Genomic DNA, 24,511 nt, shown 5'->3' with positions numbered 1-24,511 from the left:
AAAAAGATGTTTAAATATATGGCATTACACACACACACATACACACACACACAAAACCCTTCATAAAAAACAGAATTTTAAAAAGGGAATGGCATTAGAAAAATACGTTATTAATCTTAAGATTCCAAATCTGAGAAAATGTCCCCTTGCTAACTAAATCATTACCTTTCAGAACATGTCATTTTTATAACATTTTAACACCATCAGAGTACCTTAGTAAATCGATATTTTCAAGTGCGTTTTTGGTTTTTTTTCCTCAGTGTTCAGCTGATATAAGCTCACATAAAACAGGATCATCTTTTCTTCACTGGAGTCTGCTTACTAACTACTCTTTTTTATAAAACCGTGCTAGAGAATCAACCCAATCTATGTTTAAAAGAAAACACTAAGCCACTGTTTAAAGGGTGTGATACATAAAGTAATTTACCTACAATTTTCATACTCAGGCACACAGTTAAAGAGCTAACTTTATATTAATAAAACTATAATAGTTTCTAATCTCAAAATAAAAGCTGCTTTCAAGAGTAAATGGACAAATTAAGCCCAGATAAAATACAGGAGTTAAAATGGAAGAAACATATTCCTTTTTCTAAAAATCATAAACAGAAAAGGCCATGATTCCTGACTAATTTGAAAGAGATTCACTGAACCTCAGAAACTTTATCTGCACACAACTTTAAGGCAATATGCATTAAATAATCATAAACATCATTGGGATTATGGAGTTCCAAAATCAGTATCAACTGTCCGAAAGAAAATAAATTATGAAATGTGAAAAACATTTTTTATCTTTCCTTACTCTCATTTCATCTTACAGATGAAAATAGCCGGCCGTGAGATCAACGGAAGCTGAGGGAAAATGGCTACGCAAAGAAAAGTGAAGAAAAACAAAGAAATCTTAATTCTTCATCTCTCTCACGCACACAAATCAAACCAAAAGAAAATAAGTTAGACTTTGTAAAACAGAGGTTGAGAAATTTATGAATAAGGGCTTTAATCTTTCAACTTTAGGTTACCAGTTCGAACACACATAAAACTTTTACAAATCAGATAACATAAAAATAGCCAGGACGCTGAAGTTCCCAAAGATCCGCAGATCAAGGAGAAAACAAACGAGGTTTCCCGGTCGCCGCAGCCCCCGACGCTGCAGACTAACTGCCTGGGCTCTCGGCTCGGCTCGCGCGCTCGCACGAGGTCCGCTTGGGGAGAACCGAGCCGGGCTCCGCGCTCCCGGGAAAATCCATCACCCGCCGGTGGGAGCAAGCCACCGCCAGAGAGCTCTCTCCAAGTGGGGAAGGGGAGAAGGGAACAGAAACAAACGGCATAATTTCCACCCTGGCAAAGGAAAGGAAACGAAAGAGTGATTGCGTGGAAGTTAGAACCAGAAGCCAGGGGTGCCGATGAATACTTTCATAAAAAAAAAAAGCACTGTTTTCAGAAAAATGATACCAGTATCGTGGGCACGGAACACAGAATTTATATCGGTGGGCTTCGGCTTCAATAACCACCGCACAGATGTTGGCGATAACGCCGTCGGGCGAGGCTAGTCGGCTTGGCCCGGCCCGGCCCGGCCCGGGAAAAGGGTCCTCGCAGCCGGCATCGGCACCAGCACCGGGTCCACACCATGCCCGGCCTCGGTCCCCGGCCCCGGGAGGTGGATCAGCCGGTCCCCCGTCCCGACTCCGTCGTTGGTCTCCAGCCCCCCGTTCCCGGTTCCTGCCGGCCTCCGGCCCCAACCCCACCCGGGGTCTCGGTCCTTGCATCGCCATCGGCGCCCCCCACTCGGGAAAGACGGTTCAGCCCAGCCCAAGGCGGACCGCGCCGAGTTCTCGCATCGGCCGCTAGAGGGCGCGATGCCTTCACGGAAAAAAAACGTGGGCCTGTTTTTCTCAGAATATGCGCCGGGGACAAGGCATAATGACTGAAACCTCAATCTCTCAAATTAAGCATAATGATTAAGGATCACAGCAAAGAGAAAATCTTTTCGTTTGCCCCTGGCATCGGCCAAATCTTATCCCGAAGAGCTGCAAAATCCTGATGGATTTCTACAGGGAAGACAATTATTTGAGAGATTTCTAGTTGAGGGCAAGAAAAATGAAAACAAGAGATTACAGAAATAAATCTTGAGGTGAAAACTAACACCTAAACACCACCACCACAAACAAATCTACTCAATACTGCGGAAAGCACATTCTACACCCCAGAAAGGGGAATTATTTAAGGGGACGATCTCACTCTTCTGCAATCACTAAAACCTTGACCATTCTTCTTGCCGGTACACAATGGAGTTAAATAACTCCGTCACACACAAAATGATGTGCAGCTCTGAGCCACCTTGGGGGACGTTTTTATTCAATAATCACCTCATCTGGGTTAGACTTTCTCATCTCTCTCACTGTAGCATAATTTTCTTTAGGAGCTGAAGTGTATAAACCACGCTGTGTCCTTAAACAGAGGGTTACACTCAGAATGTTCAAGAAAGCTTTGGCAAAAACTGCTCCGATTAATAGGAGAATATTGAAGAGCGGGTGATTCATCTTTTATTTGGTTCGAATAAATTGCCTTATAGAACAGCAGAACACTCTAATTCCAAAGTGACTCTCGCCCTGTCTGCCTCTGAAAATGAATGTCTCCCCAGAGACTGTGGTATTTGTAACTTAGAGCTTTGGAATTCAGTTTATCCCTTAATAAAAATATAATCTCTTTATCCAGAAGAAGACTCTTACTGCTACTTTAGAAATCAATTATAAGGTAGGGAAATTAAGAATTATTCCATCTAATTTGCCTTCTCATATCCCCGAACAGGTTTTACTTACTCTGCTAATTCATGTCAAAACCTCCAATTCCTGCTGTTATCGGTCACTACAATTCTTGAAGCTGATAAAGATATTCTCTCCTCTTGTCTCCATGAAGCAACTAGTGTTTTAAAATTTACATATAAATAAGAATATATAATCCTCCAGAATGCCCCCCAATACTCTGTTTTCTGATAAACTTCAGGTTATTCATCTGTCCCTGGCCATAGCCGTATGTTTCCCTGACACCTGTGTCTCCATTACCCAGAGTGGCTGTGAATTAGCTCTGCTGTGAACACACGGACAGTGCCTCCCTGACTGCTTCCACCCTTTCCCCCCTGTTTCGTGTATGTGCTGTGCATTTCTACACGCCCTCCACTCTTCCATCTTTCACAATTTCCTGCCTGAAAAAAAAAAAACAACAACAACAAAAAAACCCAGGCCTGTGTGTGCTCGGGAGATAATGCCACGCTGCTTCCCGGGGAGGAGGCGCTGCTCGCAAGCTCTGTGCCCACACCAGCCAAGCAGCAGGCACCCAGCTCTGTCAAGGGCAGCTCCCGGTCGTCTGGATGCGACTAATTAGTTTCTTGAGGTCATTTTTAAACTCTCAGTTTTACACTCATCGTTCCTTTAGGAGGGGAGAAATAAAAAGGCAGGGAGGCAATCAGCACCATCTTGCAAGCTCTTCATGCAGAACTGAGATTGGATTTCAGCCGGGCTCTTCCCTTAGATGACCCCGCGCAAGGCACACGCCACCCGGCAGCCCAGCTTCTCCTTTCCCGGAGTGTAATTCTCCATGGCATTAGAACTCTAAGGGACAGGGAGATTAGGAGGAACGACAGAAAAATATTTACCCATCACTGAAAGAATGCCCACTTTAACACTGTGGATGATACGTTTCAACTGAAGAAACCCAGACAGCTGCTTTTTTTTGTTGTTTTTTTAACCGAATCTATACATACCCAGGGTTTAAAAAAATTGTATTGAAGAGGGGACGTTTGTTTTTTGTTTTAACCCTTCTCCCTACCTTTAGAAAGTCATACAGGTGTTTGAGGACTCCTATTCATACTTCATCCAGGTCCTTTAGAAATCCATTGAAGACGGGTAGCAGGTGGGCTGCTGTTAACTGATCCTTGAGGATCACAGCAAGCTCATGGAAGAAGGCCAGGGTGCACTGGACTTTCCACTGGGTGGACCGCAGAAGGCAAGCAGAACTCAGCATTATCAAGAGCGTAGGTGGCATTTCTGAAGCAAAACTGATACTGCCAGGTGCTGGCCTTTTCATCAGAGGCCAGTAAACATGTCAACTTCGGCCACAGGTCAGTGGGCCTGGCCGCAGCTTCCCTGTCTCCTAATTAGCTGTTCTGTCCCAGCCTCTGCAAAGGCTCCTTTTACCTGCATGTCGGAGGCCAGCGTCTTGTATGTATCTTTCAGGCAGTGCCAATTCTGCCGGCCGAGGGTGAGCGCCACCCCCAGGGAGGCTGCAGGCGCAGTGTTTGGCTATGTTGGTATTGACGGTCTGCGCTCGAGCTAGGTCGGTCATGGACACATACTGATCTAGCAGGGGCTGCGGTTTTATGTCCTGGGAAATGGGAGAGAAAGGAAACCATCATGCTTGCAGGAGAGAGGGAGAAAATACTCATGAAAGACAAGGTGGTTGGAACTTAAATGTGAACACAGCCAAGCAGAGACGTAAGAGGGACGAGAGGCCTGGACCGACTTCTGGTTTTGCAGGGGGGTGAGTTTTCAACCTGGAAGCAAGTTAAAGCAGGGTCGTTTCCAAACTGGTCCAACACCATGTCACAGAGGACAGTCTAGAGCATCCTCATCTGGTTAGACTGGCCCAGGCAGCTCTGGAGAATGCAAACCCTCTCCTCTTCTCCTGTAACTGTCCCAGCCTCTACGGCGTGAGGCCCTCACTCTGCTCACTACCACCTTTTTCCAGTGGACGAAACGCTGCCTTCTTAAGACATTACCTACTAACCTTTTCTCTGGACAATGGGATTCAGTGATTAAAAACCTTTAAGAGAACTTCCATACCACAAGAAACAAGCCATGAGATAGAACAAAACCAAACATGGTTCAGCAAAGGACGTTGTCAAAAAGTTTTCAGACCAAAAAAAAAAGGACTTAAATGGTTTGCATAAATAGACATTAAACATTAATGTATATGCGTCAAATTCTTTTCTCATACTTCATTTTGTTTTATTAAGATACCATTCTAGATTGTTTGGAATACTTTAAATACTACTTGAGAATTTACTTTTTTTCAGTTGGAGAGGAAATATTAGCAACAGAGATTATGAACAAAGATATGTCATCAATATTGATGGAAGAAAAACATTTGGCTCCAACAGCCATTCTTAAATTTAACTTCCAGATAATGTAAAATTTTGAGTTGCTTTTCTTGTCAAGGAACAAACCTGTAATTTAGATTTATTCTCTTCGAAGGGACTGGAGGCCCCTCACCCCATTGCCAGGTCTGCCTGGACCCTGCAGAATAGAGTGGGCAGGTTAGCAACACAGTCCAAAGGAGGAAGCTGTCCTACTGCTCCCCCTTCAAAGAACCCTCTTTCAAGGCCAGAAATGACTTCTGCAAACCAAGGCCAGAGCTCCCCCTGAAGTCAGTGGCATTTCTCTAGATGCAAAAAAATACATTTGCAAGCTTATATTTGATATCGCACAGGTCACTCACTGCAGGTGCATCTTACATTCAAGGCTGCTTGAGTCTCTTACAAAAGACAGGCTCCCATTGGTGGGTACCAACAACCTGAGTCTGCACTTACCCTTCTTTAAGCCCCAGGATCCCCGGTATGGTTAACTGACAAACGGTCACATGTTTAAAGCATAGACCACTCCAGAAGGCAGAGCAAGGTTTGGAAATGGTGATCAGTACCCCCAGCGTTTCTCAGGAATGGGAGAGGGCCTCCTGGCTGGACTCCAGAGAGAGAGGGTGGACAGGGAAGGGGAGGACCCATTTAATCTGAGTGAAAAGACACGGCTGATAAAAAGAGTATTTACTTAGGAAACTGTTCTCAATTTTCACATGTACAAATACCTCTAATGTTTGCTGATGAACCTTTACATTAGGTTAACAATTAAAATGAGCAGGACCGTCCAGCGGTGACATATTGGTCTCTGATCATTGATTAACTGAGATGGACCTGACCTTCTCCTTCAACCATAACATGGATTTTCCTACTTGCACTTGAAATGTCATACTGTCGACTAGCTTAATGGATTCTGACAAATCAGCTCAATATATGATCCAGGAAAGTCGATTAATACACCAATAGATGCTTCGCTTGCTCTGAGGCATGCTACCAGAACCTTCAATTCCCAAGGTTTTCACTGAAATGTACCGCTCATTTTAATAGAGGGACATGATAAAACAGAAATATTTTGATGTGATAACCTAAGACCTCAATTTCTCCAAGTTAATAAATTCACAGAGATTAATAAATAATAGATCATTTCTCTTCCTCCAGGAATTAATTTTATTCCCAAGTCTTCAGTGCCATCATTACATACAGAACTTATTCCCGGAGCCAAGTTAAGGTTTAAGTAAACCACCCCAAGTCAAGGCAACCCCAGAAGGAGCTGGGAGGTCATTTCCCCAGAAAATCACCAGGCAGTCAAAAGAGACAAGTGGGAAGAACAAGACCCTCTTTCCCCCGGACAGCTCTGGATTGAGTCGGCACACAAAGATGGTAGACTGGGAGCTGGACCAGGGTCAACACAAGGGCTGAGGGGACCAGTCTCCCAGCTTCACCACCTCTTCTGCCTCATTGCTTAAGCTCTTTGAGGTTTTTTTGTTTGTTTGTTTTTTCTTATTTTGCAACTAGAAGCATCCTGACTGATCCCTTAGGAAACTAAGAGTCAAGTTCAAGCTGTCTGACATACCTCACGATAAACCAAAAGCCCAACTATGTAGACCCTTCAACATCCATCACTCAAGAGCACCAGCTTGGAAGCACCTGTTCTTTCTTTTCTGTTTTTGTGTCCATGTATGACAAAGAAGCCCAAAGAGTACCACGTCTCCCACCAAGGTAAACATGACCACACCTTTCCACTTCACACAGATGGTTTTTATACTCCAGGCAAAAAGGGTAACAATGTGAGCTTTCTTGCCTATTTTTTTAAACAAATCAGCAAAATAGGATATCATCTCATCCCTTACTAGTCAAAGGCAACCTTAACGAACTCTTAAACATTTAGGATTTGGACCGTTTTCATTCGTCTTTTGTTTTGCTTTACTGGAGTGAACCAATGGGGGTAAAGGGAGGTGATAAGTTGGTTTAATCATGAAAACCAAAATATAAACTGTGAGAATGGACAAACAATTGGTACTCTGGCCCTGGAGACCACAATTTTGAAGACTGCCCATCACAGCACACAAAAATGAAAGAGTGCCAACACACCATGACTTTATGAGCACAGACTCCTCACTGATTTTAATTCGATAGGCTTACCATTACCTGGGAAGGACCCCAGCTCCAGGGGGTCTGCGTGCAAGCTTAGTAGGAATTAGGAAGGCATCAGAGCCTCTAACCACAGCAAGCTGGAAAGTTGGAGAAACTTAAGGTGAGAAATAAACGCCAAATCATATGATATCGCTTACGTGTAGAAATTAAACAAAAAGGTACAAATGAACCTCTTTACAAAACAGAAGTGAAGTCATGGATGTAGAAAACAAACATATGGCTGCCAGGAGACAAGGCAGGGGGATGGGTAAACTGGGAGTCTGCGGTTGATACAGACACACCGCGATAGATAGCTAATAACGATCTGCTGTGTAACACGGGGAACTCGACTCAGTGCTCTCTAATGACCTACATGGGAAAAGCGTCTAAAAACTAGTGGATACGTGGATATGCGAAACTGATTCACTTTGCTGTACATCTGAAACTAACACACTGCACATCAACTATGTTAGCTGCTCACTCATGTCTGACTCTTTGTGACCCCCATGGACTGCAGCCCACCAGACTCCTCTGTCCATGGAATTCTCTAGGCAAGAATACTGGAGTAGGTTGCCTTCTCCAGGGGATCTTCACAACCCAGGAATCGAACCTGGGTCTCCTACATTGCAGGCAGATTCTTTACCATCTGAGCTACCAGGGAAGCCCACAGCAACTACAGTCCAATAATTTTTTTTTTTTTTTTTTAAAGAAAGAAGTGCTGGGCTTCCTCCTTGCCCTAGACGTGGAGTCCAATTCTCACTTGGGCTGGCTCCAGACTAGAGGAGAAAAAGTGATGAGCTACTGGCTTTTCAAAATCTCTCCTCCAAGAAACAGCACCACCACTCCATCCTGAGCAGCCAGGTGTGAGAGGAGGCCCGCAGGACAGGCTGGAGGTGACACACAGCTTGAAGGCCTCTGTCAACTTTACATTCCAGGAGTTGCATGAACTCACTTCCTCTCATCACTGAAAGATGTGAATGTCGGTCAGCGGTGAGATGGAGCCTTTAGACATTTAATTCCCCCGAAAGAAGCAGGTCTCGTCATCTCTGGGGATGGGGGGAAGGCGCTTTTTGGTCTCCCACCTCTGTTTCGTGGAGGAGAGTCAGTGTTATCAATCACCCCATTGATTGGTTGTCTAGTTATCCAACACATGACCTTAAGAATAAAATTAAATTTGCCATTTATCATCTCTGCCAGGATATATTAATAAAAGAAAATGCAGCTTTGTGATTTCTGTCACATCCTCGGTGACAGAGGGACAGGGCAGAGACTTACCGTGCTTGCTAATATCCTGGCTGCAGAGAGCTCGCCCCACGGTGGTGGGGTCAGCCGGGGGCCCTGGCTGTCAGGGGCAGGGATGGGACCTGGCATGGACACTTCACTTGGCCCTTCTCTTGGCTGGTGCTGGACCTTGTTCACAGAGTTAAGCTGGGCAGCTCTCCGTGTAGCTGATAATCCCTGAACTTGAGCTGCGGGAAGAGAAGTTTTGAGAATTTTAATAACTGGATTTGGCTTTACAATAAGACAGGCTGGATGCAAATGCGCTGCACAAGCACAGCACCCCCACCCTGCCCCCTGGCCCCCGCACGAGCTCTTGCCGAGATGCTGAGGTTTACAGACATTAACTTTAGTCCAGCTAAACACCAGCCGTGCACAGAGCATCAAACCTGAAGCCGAAAAGCCTCAATTGGGAAAATCAGAGTTTAACTTCATCATCTTTCACAGAAAGATAACACAGTGTCCTGAACACTGCTGTCCGGGAGGCCCAGAAGCACAGTGGGCAGGGGTCCCCCATTTATAAAGTGGACAGCTACTGGCCCTGCCACACACACAGGCACATGCAAGAGCTGAGGCGATCTTCATGGATGAGTGAAGACCTCACTCCTGAGCCCCCAGGGCTACTCGCTCTTTCTGTCCACGACTTGACAACCTGAGGCTCTCCTAACAGTGAAGATGACATATTTCATATGCCTTTCTATAAAAACCAACTCATGTTTCCAAGGCCCCGGCTCCACACACACAGCACTCCCTGCATCCTGTTTCCCCCCAGTCAAATCCAAGAGAGTCACTGAAATATTTGGAGCTTGCAAAGACCACACCCTGCCATGGCTAGGGCACAAATCCCCAATGTGGGGTTTCTTTCTGAATCTTTGAGGGTCCCAGATCCCTTTGAGCACTGATGAAAGTTGTGGGTCCTTTCTCACAAAGAGATTAAGTCCGCATCTGCATGCAGGATTTCAGAAATGCTTTGGGGAAACTGGAGGAAACCTCTGAACTCATCCCTGACTTCTCAAGATGATAGAGTCCTGGCCATTGCCTAAAGCCCGCCTCACATGTCAGCTGCTCTGCCAGGTCTTCTCCCAGACCTTTCCTCTGCCTCCAGGAGGGATGGCTTCCTGGCCTGTGCACCCACCCCTGCCCCGGCCCCTGACACTCCCTATGCAGGGGATTGTTTCCACAATCCCCTCAACCAGGCCATAAGGGCCTCGTGTTTCTGTTTGTCATCAACGCCTCAGCACCCAGTCCAGGTCCAGGCACTGAATAACTCAGCTTTAGAAATGCATTTTCCAAAAAACAGACCTTTGTCTATAACTATTAGGAGCGATATGTTACATGTGCTTGATCCTTCAGCAAACGCTGAGTTAATTTCCTTTATGAATTTAAAGACACAGAATAATCACAGGGCTAACTGGATTTTCACATTTCCTTTCCCGAAAGGCTTCACAAATCTTTGCCTGGCAACAGCAGCAAGTGTTGTTTTTTTTTTTTCCAGTTTCCCCAACTCAGGGAAGAATACAAATCTAGCCGTGTTTAGAGAAAGAAGAGGCGTGATGATGGATATGGACCGCAGGGCCTGGCTCCCAGATCAGACACTCTGTGGGAACACTAGTCACAGCATGAAAAATACCCCAGAGAAGAAGTTGTACTTTTCCTGGCTGCACAAAGGCAAACATCTTCAGCTTTAGGTGAGGGCTGAGTTAACAGGCTCTGAAAGGAGCACTGTCCTTAGCTGTTCATAAGTAGAAAGGGCATTGTCACACAGGAAGTGACAGAACCGGGTCCAAGGAGCTAATGAAATTTCCACTGCTTAGGATGTGCCTGAGAACTGCTCGATTTTACCTGAAAGCCGGCTCCAGTTATGCACGCATGGCTGAAAAGCAAGGAGGTGAAACCCCTGCTGGGACCTGCTCAGTGGGATCCCCGGGGTGACGGCAGTGGGGAAAGACTGAGCCAGGCTCCCCCTGCACACCCCCCCGGGGAGGCGGGGGACACAAGGGAGCGCACATACAGAGAAAGATGCTGTTTTCTCTCATCACAACAGACAACAGTTATCTTGAATGCCTGGATCGTCCATCATGTGCTCTTGCAAGCTATCCAGAACTCTCTGGATCCTGCTCCTGGCCACATAGCCCCTGTGCATGGCCCCAGGTGAAATCCCACCTTCCTCCCGTGGCCAGCCTCACTCAGCAGCAGCTCTAAGTCCTTGCTTGTGTCAGGGAGAGGAGTTCGCCAATAAAGGAAATGATTGAAAGCATCCTCAGGACACTCTGTGTGGGGCCAGGAATCTGGTCGAGGATGGCCATGGATGGGGAGGTCCTTAACACTGGAGAGCTTCATGGCCTCTGGGGGAAGCCTGGTCAGCTCGGCTCCAGCCAAGACAGAGTTCTCCACCAGGCCACCAGAGGAGCTACTGACACGTGGGAAGGTGCTGGTGTCTGTGGATGGGCACAGACAGAGTGCCCAGAGTTCTCTGGGCAGAGCTGGCTCTGTCTGGCCTGGCTGTGCTGAACTAGGTTAAATTGAGGGAAGCAAGTTTTTAGCGCCGTACAACAGACTGGAGATTGAGGGCATGAGGAGAAGGGGGTGACAGAGGATGAGATGGTTGGATGGCATCATCGACTTAACGGACATGAGTTTAAGCAAGCTCCAGGAGATAGTGAGGGACAGGGAAGATTGGTGCGCTGCAGTCCATGAGGTCGAAAGAATTGGACACAACTGAGCAACTGAACAATAAACAACAACAACAGACAGGAAGGAAAATGGGAAAAGGTGAGGCCCACGTTCTCGCAAGCCAGTTCTCCCGTCTACCTGGAGACCCAACCTCTCAGGTCTCCTGGGGCCAGAAGATACTAACCTCACAGGGGACGACAGGCCCAGTCAGTACCCTCGGATCCGCTGGGGGGTACTTTGTGCACTGAAAAAGGCACAGGAAGGTGCAGCCAATCCCTCCACCATGCCCAAGTGGTGCATGAGCCCTGGCTTCAGTGCGCTGGCACCCCTTGGCATGGCAAAACTTCTTGCACGTACTGCTCATCAGTCCCTCCACCAGGGGGCAGGCGTTAGAAAATAAAAGGTGCTGGACCTGGTAAGACCTGGCTACTCGCGAGCCAGTTGGAAAGTCTTGATGAGGAAGATGTGGTGCCCCAGGTCTGACCTTCAACAAGAACTCAAGTGAATTTTGGTGAAGAAAGGTGGAGGGAAGGATCCACCACCCTTATAGAGCATCCATACCACCTGAGATGTGAATTACCTCCTCTCACACTGCTGAGTAACATTAACACTGGAGAGATGCTTGTGAACCATCTCGAATGATCTGCTTAGGGTGTACCCGTCATCTTCAGAGGGAAGACAAAAAAAAAACAAAACCCAAGATCAATCACTAGAACATACAAGAAATACAGTGTAGGGCCAACAAACAGTGGGTCAGGAACGTCACCTTCATGTGCATGTAAAATCCTATGGCACAAAAATCTATTTGGGAGACTTCACATTTTCCCTGTGTGAATTGTCCAAAGAACTTCATTCATCAAATGGTAAAAGAAAATTTTCTTTATAGGTTATTTAATCACTACTCTCAATGAATATTTTATCTAAATTTAGGAGACAGTAGCTTCATTATTTATAACCCAGTAGTCATGTTTCAAAATCATTATTGCAATTACTTTTTGCTTCTTTACATAATTAAAGCTCTAATATTCCATCTTGCCCAGAAGGTCACTGTTACTAAAACTCCAGACGAGATAATTGCTAGAATTTTAGGTGGACGCTTGAGGTGAAGCGGAGACCCTGATAATTATCCGGCTGAAACTCACCAGGCGGAGGCTGAGTCCCCACAGCCGCCTGCACCCGGTAGCCCAGGCTGATGTCCGAGTCCAAACCCAGAGCCAGTGGTCAGATGTTCAAAGTACCATCTTCCTGAATATAAAGGCCAGCCCTGGAGGGGTTGGCAAAGGTGGAGATGAAGGGGCCCAGGGACTGGAAGGCAGCCTGGAGCACCTGCAACCAGAGAGAAGGGCTCAGTGGGTACGGGGTCTGATTCACTTGATTCCAGGTGGGACAGATGGCTGACCACCAGACAACTTGCTGTCCACCTAATCATGTCTCAGCAGGTGTATTGCTTTCTAAAAGCAGTCCTTGAGTTTCAAATAAACTATTTTTCAATAGAAAATCAGGAAAACTGTAGTACCATCATGTAGTTTGTATGCTTCCAGAATATTAAGTCCATATCAAATAATTCCAGACTTTGTAAAGCATGTGAACAGTGCTTATTAATCACTGTGGGCATGTTTATGACTGTAACAGAAAAGGTAACTTGGCAGTTACAGTTTTCTCCTCCTCATTTTCATTTCTGGAGTATCTGTTTGCGACCAATGCTCCAGGCTTCTGAGATTTCAGGTGCCCTAATAATCCTCACAAAGTCTAAATAAGCTGGTCCATTACTGAAAAGACACAGGACACAGAGACAAGTCCGGAGGGCACGCTGAGGCCCCAGAGTGGCCACACTCACCCATCGGCAGGGGTCACTGATCAGTGTGATGAAAGGGGGCCACAGTCTGGCCCTGCAGACCTCAGGGGACATGTCGTGGGCCACAGCCAGGAAGCACTCAGCACAGGCTTTTCCGCATCCCCAACACGCTGTCCGTGCAGAGCTCAAAACACTTCGGGACCTACCAAAGCAAACAGAACCGTGCTGCTCCGAGCCATCCTGAGCAAGGGCGGGCCTCACTCAGTGATGCCGTGGAGGCAGAGCCATAAGTTAAGGGTGCAGGAAAGGGAACCAGATGTGAGTCCAAAAGGAAGCATCTGAAACAAACAGAAATAATGAGAGGTAACTTCCTTTACCCCTTAATCCTAGCAAATGACCGGGTTAAATCCAACAAGATAAATACAGAAAACCTCCCAAAGGCTGAATGACTGGTATCTGTTATGTGAATTGTAGAGAAGAATTGTGGATGACTTTGAAATTCTGGATTCCCCAAGCAGCACACCGACCAAGGTAAGATGGTCTTTGGGGATGTTTTAGTCATAAGGAAAAGTGTTAGTCCCTCAGTCATGTCCGACTCCTTGCAACCCCATGGCTCCTCTGTCCATGGAATTCTACAGGCAAGAATACTGGAGTGGGTTGCCATTCCCTTCTCCAGGGGATCTTCCCCACCCAAGGATCAAACCCGAGTTTACCTCCATTGCAGGCAGATTTTTTTTTTTTAAATGTCTGAGCACAGTCTCCCTTTTAGTCATAGAGAGCAGACTGTTAAAACCTGACAGTAATGCAAACTGTTCCTGCTCATAGAAGGCAAGCTGGGAGCCATAGAAGGCAAGCTGGGAGCAATGGAACGCAATAGGTTATCATCACCCTGGATGTGGATGGTGGTGAGTCAATTTACAACCTCACATCGGTCCTCCTCAGTGTGACTGTGAATATATGGCACTTCAGTTAAGCTAGTTGCTGGATCTTACTGGTTCCTTCACTAATCGATGCATTCAATAAATGCTCTGACCTGTGTTCGTCTTATATCTGTATGGCGGTCATGATTATGACCTCTTTTTAAATTTACCCTTTAAAAATAAGACTTTGTTTTTAATATCCTTAGGTAAAATAATTAGCCAAAATGCTTCACAAATAGAAACATATGATTGTGGAAATATCCACTTACAGAAGGATTAGTATGTTGGTCACTGCTCTTTTCCTGTCTGCTATAGGAGATAACGTTGTGTGTTCGTGGCAACAGCCCACTAAAAATTATTTCAGAATTATGTTGAATGGCTACAGTTTAAATAGAACAAAATGAGCTTCTAAACTTAAATTTAAAAATCAACTTAAAGATGATACTTTTTGAGGTTAATTCAAACCATACAGGTATTACACCCTGTCACATAAAAGTGGCAAGTGCTTACTCAGCATAGTTCTCTGGGGCCCTGGTGCTCGGCGGGCAGTGGAGAAACAGACCAACATGACTAGGTGAAGGTCCCCCATCAGTAACACTGTAAAGAGGCGTGAGAGGGACACACAAGTGTGAGGGGCATATCCTGAATAGAATGCTAAGAAGGGAGAAACTAATTCTGACACAGCAGCAGGTGAGTCCAGACAGGGAAAAAGCAAACGCACCTGCAAGCTGGGTGTGAACTGTGAGCAGGGTCCCCCCAGGCAGGGAAGCCTCTGGAAGGAAGTGGGTAGTAATGAGCAGGGAAGTGGGGGAGAGAGGCGGTATGCAAGAGCAGAAAGCCTCGAGGCCCTGAAACGCCTCCCAGCCAAAGGGTGACATGGTTCTCCACCCTGCTGTGGCAAGAATCACCAGGGACTTTATCAAAAATACCTCCTCTTTCACCTTCCCCGTGATTCACATGCATGACCAATGGTTAGAGCAGCAATCAGACCCAAGGGAGGTGATGGAGGTGAGACAGGAAAGGCACCTGTAAAGGGACCAGGGCAGGGAGGGAGGAAATGGGAGTCTGGATTTTAATCTGTAAACCAAGAAAAGTCCCACAGGTACTGAAGCCCAGCAGTGAGGTGGTGGAATAGTGTTATAGAAAGAGCAGTCATGAAGGAACAGAGTGGGTGGCTTAGACAGCAAGAAGAGACTGGGGGAAGTGACCAGTGAGGAAGCCACAGCAGGAGCCCCCAGGAAAGAGGCGGGGGCTGCTCCGCTCAACCCTGCAACCAGCCACCCGGTGCTTAAAAGAAACCTCAGCTCCTGGAGTCAAGAAACCTGAAACTGATGAATGCAAAATTGAGCTGCCATTCCAAAGCAACAGACTCATAAAGATGAAACTTTACCACTAATTTCAAAAGTGCCCTAAGATGTGCGTCAGCAATTACAATTTGCAAAATGTCACGTAGCAAAAATTGTTCAAGGCTTTCTTGTCTGACAGCGTGACAAATATCACCAAAATTTGTAGCACACACCTTAGAGAGGCAAAACGCATGCTCATTATTCTCAGATTTCTTTTTGTCTTAACAAATTGTGAAAACCAACAAGCAGGAAGCTTGAGAGCAATTACTCTGCTGGTCAGGCAGCTAACAAGCACTTACGAGTCCAGCGCCCACTCGGCACCACCCAGGTGCCTTTGCTGCATTGGAAACAGAAGATTTACAACTGAGCACCACATGCTAGGACGTTCTGGCTCCTAATTGTCTCAATACATAATGCATTTGGTTAGCAATAGAGCAAAAGAGACCCTTAATATTCTCTGCATGGTAAATGAGCCCTGTCTCCTTTGCTCCACATCGTGCCATGAGGAGACGCCATAGAGAAGATGAGCAGTTGCACAGAAAGGTGGAGGGGAAGGCTGCTGGGGTGGGGGAGAGGGGTAGGGAGGCAATGGCCTTCAGAAGGAAGACTCTGATGCCCAAGTGACCAGCCATCAAAGGGGAGGGCAGAGCAGCGAGTGCAGTCAGAATGGCAGCAAACCTAAGAGGGTCCTAGAGCCCCTCAGCCCAGACAGTGAGAGGCCTTGCATGCCTGGCCGGGCGTCTAAGCACTAGCCGACAGGTGTCAGCAGGTCCCTCCCTCCTGTGCCTCCCCAGATCTCCACGGCCCCGAGTGGCAGGGAAAACTGGCAGCGGTATTCACTGTGTCTTACACAGTTTACTCTGGCCATGCTTTTCATCCAGACTGTGTCTACTGAGGAAGTCCAGGCACTTCAAAGGAATCGATCTTGAATGTTTTAACTTTCTGAGTTTTGAAACCACATGATCCCACGTTCCGAACTTGAAAGAGCTTCCCGTAGCCACACAGTTCACAGAATTGAGGGAACAGCAGGCGTTCAACTGTGCTCTTGCTCAGCACTGACGACAGCTTGCAGATTACAAACAACAAGAAAAAACCCGGGTCACTTGAGATACCACAGCACAGATCTCACATGGATCACTAACTAGATTCTGAAAGCTAATGTTCAAAATATTGCCAGAACACCCCAGGAGTCAAAACAGAGAACACCTTCTCTTGCATTTTGCCAAGTTATAGCAATAGAATGCCAACAGTTTTCAAGTCTTACTCAGATTGTCTAAAGCCTGAGAGTTACCACTTACCAGATGCCTACTGTGTGCCTGACACATGCATGAACCACTTACGTACATCCCCTCTTTCACGTTCCTCAAAACCTATGACATAAGTATCACTCATCTTCATTTTTCCAGATGAGGAAACTAACACTCAAAGAGGGGAAGTCCTGTTACCCAAACCAAACATTGGTGAAGTGGGATATATAGGAATAGCTGGCTTGCAGGCCATCACCAAAGACTCACCAAACACTGGCAGGACTAAAAGGGAGCAGACCTGGGATACAACATGCCCTGCTGCTGTCTTTCTGCCCAGGGCACCCCTCATTCTGCACCAGCATGCAGGGTAGCTGAACTTAAAGTAAAAGCTACCATTTTATTGGCTTGAGAAGTCAGAGGACAGAGACAGAGGTGACCAGAGCAGCTGGAAAGTGAGGAAGAAATCCTGGAAGAGAGCTAGAGAGGAGAAAGCCCCCACCTGCCTGAGATTAAACCTTACTCTAACTAACTCTAACTCTCAGCTGATCTCGGCACTATGTGGGCACTGGGGAGGGGGTAAGGTTTACAGAGTGAAGCAATAGCTGGAAGGCTTCTGGAGCTGTGTGGTTTCAGCTGCTGAGGGCTGAAGAGAAAGCAGACTCTAGAACAAAGTCAGCACTCTTCAGAGGAAAAACACAGAGTCCAGAGTTTCTGAACTGTTTCGTCAAGAAGACACATTAGATAATAAAAATTCATATATATAAGAACAAATGGGGAAATGTGACTTACATTCAAGGAAAACCTCAGTCCGTAGAAACAAATCCACAGAAGATCCAGATGTTACAAGTAGTGAACTTTAAAAGGACTTTAAAGAGCTATTAACTAAAAGGAAAATACTCATAACAAATGAACAGATAGGAAATCTCATCAAAGAAATAAAAAAGAATCAAGACTTCTGACCAAGACACAGTAGCTTGGTCAGACAACAACAACAACAACATTCAATTAAAACTAACTAATTATGTGTTAACAGGAAAAAGTGAACCATAGTAAAGAAAGAAACAGGCAACAGAAATCAACACCAAGATGATCCAAATGTTGTAAGCACCAGACAAAAACTTTCAGGGAGCTTTTATAAATATATTCAAGGATTAAAATAAAATACAAGCATAAAGAACATACAGGGAATCTCTACATAGTAGAGATATGTCAACTACAAAAAGGTCAAAAATGGAAGCTCCAGCACTAAAAACCATAATAACTATGGTTTAAAAAAAAAATGTAATGGAGAGGCCTAAGAGCAGATTGGAGGTGACAGAAAGAGTCACCGAACTTAAAGAGCAATGAAAATCACCAAATCTGAGCATCAGACAGAAAAATCACTTTAAAAAAATAAACAGAAACAAAAACTCAAACACCTAACCCTAATTGGGTTCCAATTTTATGTGATCCAAGTCCTAGACTGAAAGAAAAAAGAGATTTTAAAAAGCACTTAAAGGAACAATAGCCAAAAACTGCCCAAATTAACTGGAGGGCATCAACACACAAATCCAAGGAGTTTCAGAAACACAAAGCAGGAAAAACACCCATTCTACAAAGACACAGAGAACAATCTCAAGAGCTGACAGAGGAAAAAGGATATTCTACACAGGGCTATGATATGAACGACAGCTGACCTCCCCAGCAGACAGCAGGATGGTATCTTTAAAGCGCTGCAAGGAAAACAAGAACAAACCTCAATTCTATATCCAGTAAAGCTATCATTCAAAATTGAAGGCAAAAAAAAAAAAAGACATTTTCAGATGAAAACAGAGATTTCGTCAGCAGCCAACCAAACTAAAAACAGTACTAAAGTAAGTTCTTCAGACTGAAGGGAAATGACATCAGATGGACACTCAGACCAAGGAAAGGAAACAAAAGCATCAAAAATGGTAAAAATGTGGGTATAAAAGGCTATGAATTTTTTTTCTCTTTTCTTACTTGCTCTAAAACTTCAATTCAGTTCAGTTCAGTTGCTCAGTCGTGTCCGACTCCTTGCGACCCCATGAATCACAGCACGCCAGACCTCCCTGTCCATCACCAACTCCCAGATTTCACTCAGACTCACGTCCATCGAGTCCGTGATGCCATCTCATCCTCTGTCATCCCCTTCTCCTCCTGCCCCCAGTCCCTCCCAGCATCAGGGCCTTTTCCAATGAGTCAACTCTTCGCATGAGGTGGCCAAAGTACTGGAGTTTCAGCTTTAGCATCATTCCTTCCAAAGAAATCCCAGGGCTGATCTCCTTCAGAATGGACTGGTTGGATCATTCAAATAAAAAATTATAATATCATATTACCGGGATTGTCATGTAATGTACATGTCATAACGTATGTGAAAACAATAGCACAGAGGAGGGGGCTGAGGGAACTGCGTTGCGGCAAGGTACCATATTTTTTGAAAATTTTCAAGAGAGAAATTAAAATGCAATACTACAGAAACAGTCAATTAGGCCAAGGAAGGCAGGAAAGGATTAACAGAAGAACAAACGAGACCAATGGAAAACAAAAAAAGTGGCAGAATTAAATTAAATATATCAATAATTCCATTAAACATAAGTGCGATAAACACACCAGTTAAAAGGCAGAAACTATCAGATTGGATATAAAAGCAAGACCAAACTCTGTGTCAACGAAAGGAAGAACATTTTCAATGTAAAGACATATATAGACATATGAGTAAACAGATCTAAACTGATATACTATGATGGGCAGTAAGCACGAGAATGCTGGAGTGGTTATATTAATCATACTATCTCAGTGGACTACAAGATACAGATTACTACCAGTGATAGAGAACATCACCTTTTAGTAAGAGCCAATACATGACAAAGACACTAACGTTAAACGTATAGGTTTAAACCCTTAAAGTAGAAAAGAAGCCAGATTGAGAAAAATTAAGCTTTATCCTTAAGAAACCGGAAAACTACAAGCAAATTGAACTCAGGTAAGTAGAAGGAAGGAAATAATAAACAGCAGAAACTACCAATATTATAAATGGAAGGGATAATACTGCAGATCTTCCCAGGGAGTAAAGGAATAAGGGAATATTGTAAGCAACTGTATCCCAATAAATTAACAACTCAGATGAAATTAATAAGTTCCTGAAAATATACAACTTACGCAATAACATACATGAAATAACAGATGTGAACAGGCCATATCTGTGTTGAATCTGTCATCAAAAATCATCTCAGAAAACCCTACAGCCAGAAGTTTTACTGAGGGATTCTAACAAATATTTAAGGGAAATATTAAGGGAAAAATAACACCAATCTTAAACAAAATCTTTCAGAAAATAGAAGAGCAGGGAATACTTCCCAACTCATTTTTTGAAGCTGGAATAACCCTGATTCTAAAACCTGACAAAAACATAATAGGGAAAGAAAATTGCCTACAATAGTCCTTTTGAATATAGATGTGAAAATCTCAACAGAATGTTAGCAAATAATGGAGACGGGACACTTCACAGCAATGTCGGCTGGAATTATCGATGGACGCTAACAGGAGCGGGTGAAAGTTTGATGAACAACAAACTTGTGTGGCTGCAAAGTAACTCCCCTTATTATATTCAGAGGGGAAAAGAAGCGCAGAGGAACTTGGCAGACACCACCTCCATCTAAGTCACCAGAGCTCACATCACCAATATCAGGTCAAACCTAAGCCCTGGGCCCCCTCATGTGACACACAAGAGCACAGCCCTACATTTCCCACCAGAAATGCCGAGCTGGACTCTACAGCCACCAGGAAACGCCACACGAGCCTAAACTGGGAGACTGGTGGCTCAGATGGTAAAGAATCTGCCTGCAACGCGAGTGATGCAGGCTCAGTCCCTGGGTCAGGCAGGTTTCCTGGAGAAGGAAATGGCTACCCACTCCAGTACTCTTGCCTGGAACACCCCATGAACAAAGGAGCCCAGCGGGCTACAGTCCATAGGGCTGCAAAGAGTCAGACACGACTGAGCGACTAACACTTTCACTTTTTCTTCTTCCACTGGAAGCACTGCCCTGTCCCTTTCCCACACGTTCATGTTACAAAATTCAGAGAAAGACTCCACATCCATCCCAGGCCCAAGGAGACAAAGGACGTGCAGCCATTCAGTACCGGGGGTGATCCTGGACAAACAGCAACACTGGAACATGAACCGTGGATGACGTATTAGTATTGCATCAGGGTTAAACTGCCTGATTTTGATCGATGTACTGTGGATGTCTAAGAGGAAATTTCTTTGTTTTTAGGAAACATCCACTGAAGTATTTAGGAGTAAAGGGGAAACACTGTCTCTAGTTTACTCTCAAGTGGCTCAGAAAAATATACACACATACGTGCATGTATATATGTATATATATAGAGAGAGAGAGAGAGGTGGGGGTGTGTGCACATGTGTAAAGAAAGAGGATGTGATTAAACAAACAGAGATAAATATAAACCACGGGTGAAGTGGGACAAAGGGTATACAGCAGTTCATTCCTGCAACTCTTCTACAAGTTTGAAATTAAGACAGAATGAAAAATTATTCCAAAAAATGTTTAAAGAACTCTCCCATCCTCCTCAAAATAAAAAAAAAAAAGAAAAGAAAAGGGGAAGAAGAAAGAAGGAAGGCTTCCCATCACTCGTTTGCTCTGCCCACTGTACAGCACTGCCTTTATTTATTTATGTATTTTATAGCCAAGCAAGCTCCTGGTTAGCAGTTCACCAGCTATTCTATTTGGAATCTGCACCCAGCAGACAAGAGGCAAAAGAGAAGCAAATGGAGTGGGGCAGGGGGAGAGGGAACTAGCCCCACAACTCAAATAAGGAGAAGGGTGTGTCTTCAGGACTTAGGAGACATGTATTGCTGATCTGGTGCTCAGCAGAGCTGCACGGTGTGACAGCCACAGAAATGAGACATGAGGCTCCGTATCCAGGGTAACGGGCAACAGGCCGGCATCTCCATCCACTCTCTCCATTGGCCACACCCACAGGACCTTATTACTGCCCGTACAAAACAAATTCACAATCATTAGAAAGTCAGCACACCGCGTGACGAGACATGACATTCCCTTGGCCCTGGGAACCACGTGTGTGGAATGACCACCTTCAGGTTTTTGCTGGGACCCAGCTATTTACAGTAGGGAACCGCAACGTTCCTTTTAAATGAATGCACAAATAAAAATGAGCTTAAAAATAGGAATGACAACAAAAAATGAGGAAGCCTTAATGCAAAAACGTGTTGGGAGAGAAAAATAGGCTTCTGACAATTAGTTATAATCTCAGAATGCTAATGGCCTTCCTGCAAACAAGAGGAATTGTAATTGGTCTCCGGTGGCCTGTTTATGCTGTCGAGATATAATTACAGGATACGGCGCTTCCAGGTTTTACCAATTCATTCATTCAACAACTAACATTTATTTAGTGCTGACTCTGGGCCTGGCACTGTGCTGGGTGCCGGTGATAGAAAGCCACCTGTGTTTAAGAAGTGCACCATTTCAAGGGAGAAATAAACAAATGACGTTTGCGATTCGATTGCTAAATGACACAAGACAGATAGGAGCCCAGTCTTCTGACTGTGTGAAGGAGGGAGTAGCTAATGTCACCTGGCATATTGGACAGACTTCACGAAACAAACTGCGTTTATGTGAGAAACCGGGACATAGGAAGCCACCACATAGTACACATAATCTGCACTGCATAACTCAGTTTTAAAATGCCCAGAACGCGTCCAGTTGGCGCGCTCTGATACTCCCAGTCATGTGTACACTACGGTTGTTGGCATCAGAATCAACTGATTGTAACTTCCAGAGAGAATGTAAAGTCTAATGAATAGACACACGTTTTTGTCTATGGAGGCGTGCAGGTGCCTCGGAGCAGAAGCAATCTTTTCAAAACAGCACTGTTCCAAGAGTGCATGTGTTTGTGAACACACGGATGTAGCAATATTCACACCATGTGACTGCAAAGAAAGCCCAAAACACAAGAACATTGGAGCACTGCAATTCGCTTCTTTTCTCTCCTCTCACCTCCTCACAAACACACATCGATAGCCACAGTGTTCAAGGTGTCACTCAGGCTGGCTAAATGAGAACCTGTCTTCCCCAGGGAGCTCTGCCAATCACGCACGTGGTCTCTGTTCCTTGAAGAATGAAATCCACTCCTATCCTACTGTTATTTCCTCGCTAAAAAGAGAACAGCATCTCTGTGCTCCAGGGCTCCAGGGTCCTAAGGAGTGAGACTGCTCCTAGACTCTTGGCCTCCAAGGAACAAGGGAGGGAGCTTCTGAGTCCAACCCAGGTATACACAGGCCAGGCAAGGCCCCCAAAGTCCTGCTCCCGCTGGGGCTCCAAGGGAAGAGAAGTGGTAGCCTTCCAGAAATCCTCTAAAATGCAGATGTGCCTCCACCTGGGCACAGGTCAAGATCATTTTTGCTTTTTGCAGCCACATTTAAAAGCCTGCACATTTCAAGTCATGAAATCGGCAACCCACGTTGAATGAAAAATACAATTTATGTGAATTGATTTGTTCTGCAAGTGACATGTGAAGAGAGCTTTTTGAAGACATTATATTTTCCAAATATTTTCGCACACACAAAAAAAATAGAAGAATACTGCTGACAAGAATGGAGTGGCTGGAAACAAAACAAAATAAAAATCATGCAAAAATGCCTTTAGAATTATTTGTCATGCTATTATCAGTCTTTAGGGATAAGGTATTTGGTTGTCAGTTGTAGCCTTGGAAACTCTCCTAGCCAACTTTCAAACAAAAACGAAGATCTAATTGGCAAAGTTCACCACTCAGCTGCCAGATATCCCAACTAAATGATATTATCTAGGTTCACTTTGCAAAATAAATTTAATTTCTTACAGGGAAACTTGAAATTTATAAAAGAACCCTGGAGAATTTGAATTTTAATAATCAATTATTCTTCAGCCTGATTCATCTTATAAACATATGGATTATGCAAAAAATTAAATTAGTTTAAAAAGCCGGACCTTTAACTCATAGTTGAGAACAACTTTTACATAAATGAAGAATGATGATCGAATGTTCTGATGCTGTATTACAAATTTTTAGCTCCACGGTGTGTAATGTTTCTGCCCTAGAAATCCTTTCTTGAACATCATTCTTTTGCAACCAAGGAAACAACTATATCTTAATGTACTCATAATTAAAGCTTAAGATTTTCTAAAATCCTTGTGCATGTCTCTCAAAATGCTGGAATAATCCTGGAGCTATTTACTTCTGTGCTGTGTGTATATGCTAAGTCACTTCAGTCGTGTCCCACTCTTTGCAACCCTATAGACTGTACCCCGCTGGGGTCCAGGCAAGAGTATTGGATTGGTTGCCATGCTTTCCTCCAAGCGATCTTCCCAACACAGGAACTGAACCCACATCTCTTGATTCTCCTGCACTGGCAGGTGGGTTCTTTATCTCTAGCATCACCTTTGGTTCTGAGATGCCAACACAAAGGGATGGACTGTGCAGCACCACCTACCAGAGTCCCTGGGGAGGGAGCAGCAGCTACAGAACACATGGTGGCCTTGGATGACCTTCCCCTGAGCCATGAAGGATAAGCGCAGGACAAGCTGGGCTCTTAGTCCAAGGGTGGCCAGTGAAGGACAGCACTGCCTCCTCTGCAGCTCATTTGTGAATAAGGGCTCTGGAAGCAAGGAAAAAGTCCTTGCTTATATAACCACCTCATAATGGGTGTAGAATCCTACAAACCCAAGGATACCACAAACTTCGCTACTAAAAGCAGAAGACAGTCAGTGCTTATACTCATCTTTTCATTGTATACCTTTACTGGTAAAAGCACAGATATCACGGTGTTTCCCAAACTGCGATGAACAGGACACTGCCTTCTCCAGAGAGACTCTTTCTTATTTGCTGACATGCCCAGTTCAGTCTCATCTTACTTTATAAAACAGATATCCATGTCTATTCCATTTTTAAAAATTGTCCAAGTAGCACCTAAAAGCATC

General features: G+C 44.8%; 1 pseudogene; it reads right to left on the bottom strand.

Annotated features, from left to right (window-relative positions):
- LOC128058070 (serine/threonine-protein phosphatase 4 regulatory subunit 1-like) overlaps nucleotides 1-24,511 on the bottom strand; it is a 64,677-nt pseudogene that overhangs the window by 4,250 nt on the left and 35,916 nt on the right.

The sequence above is a fragment of the Budorcas taxicolor genome, chromosome 13, assembly GCF_023091745.1.
Source record: "Budorcas taxicolor isolate Tak-1 chromosome 13, Takin1.1, whole genome shotgun sequence".
In the NCBI taxonomy this organism is placed as follows: Eukaryota; Metazoa; Chordata; class Mammalia; order Artiodactyla; family Bovidae; genus Budorcas; species Budorcas taxicolor.
This window is presented reverse-complemented; position numbering and strand designations above follow the sequence as displayed.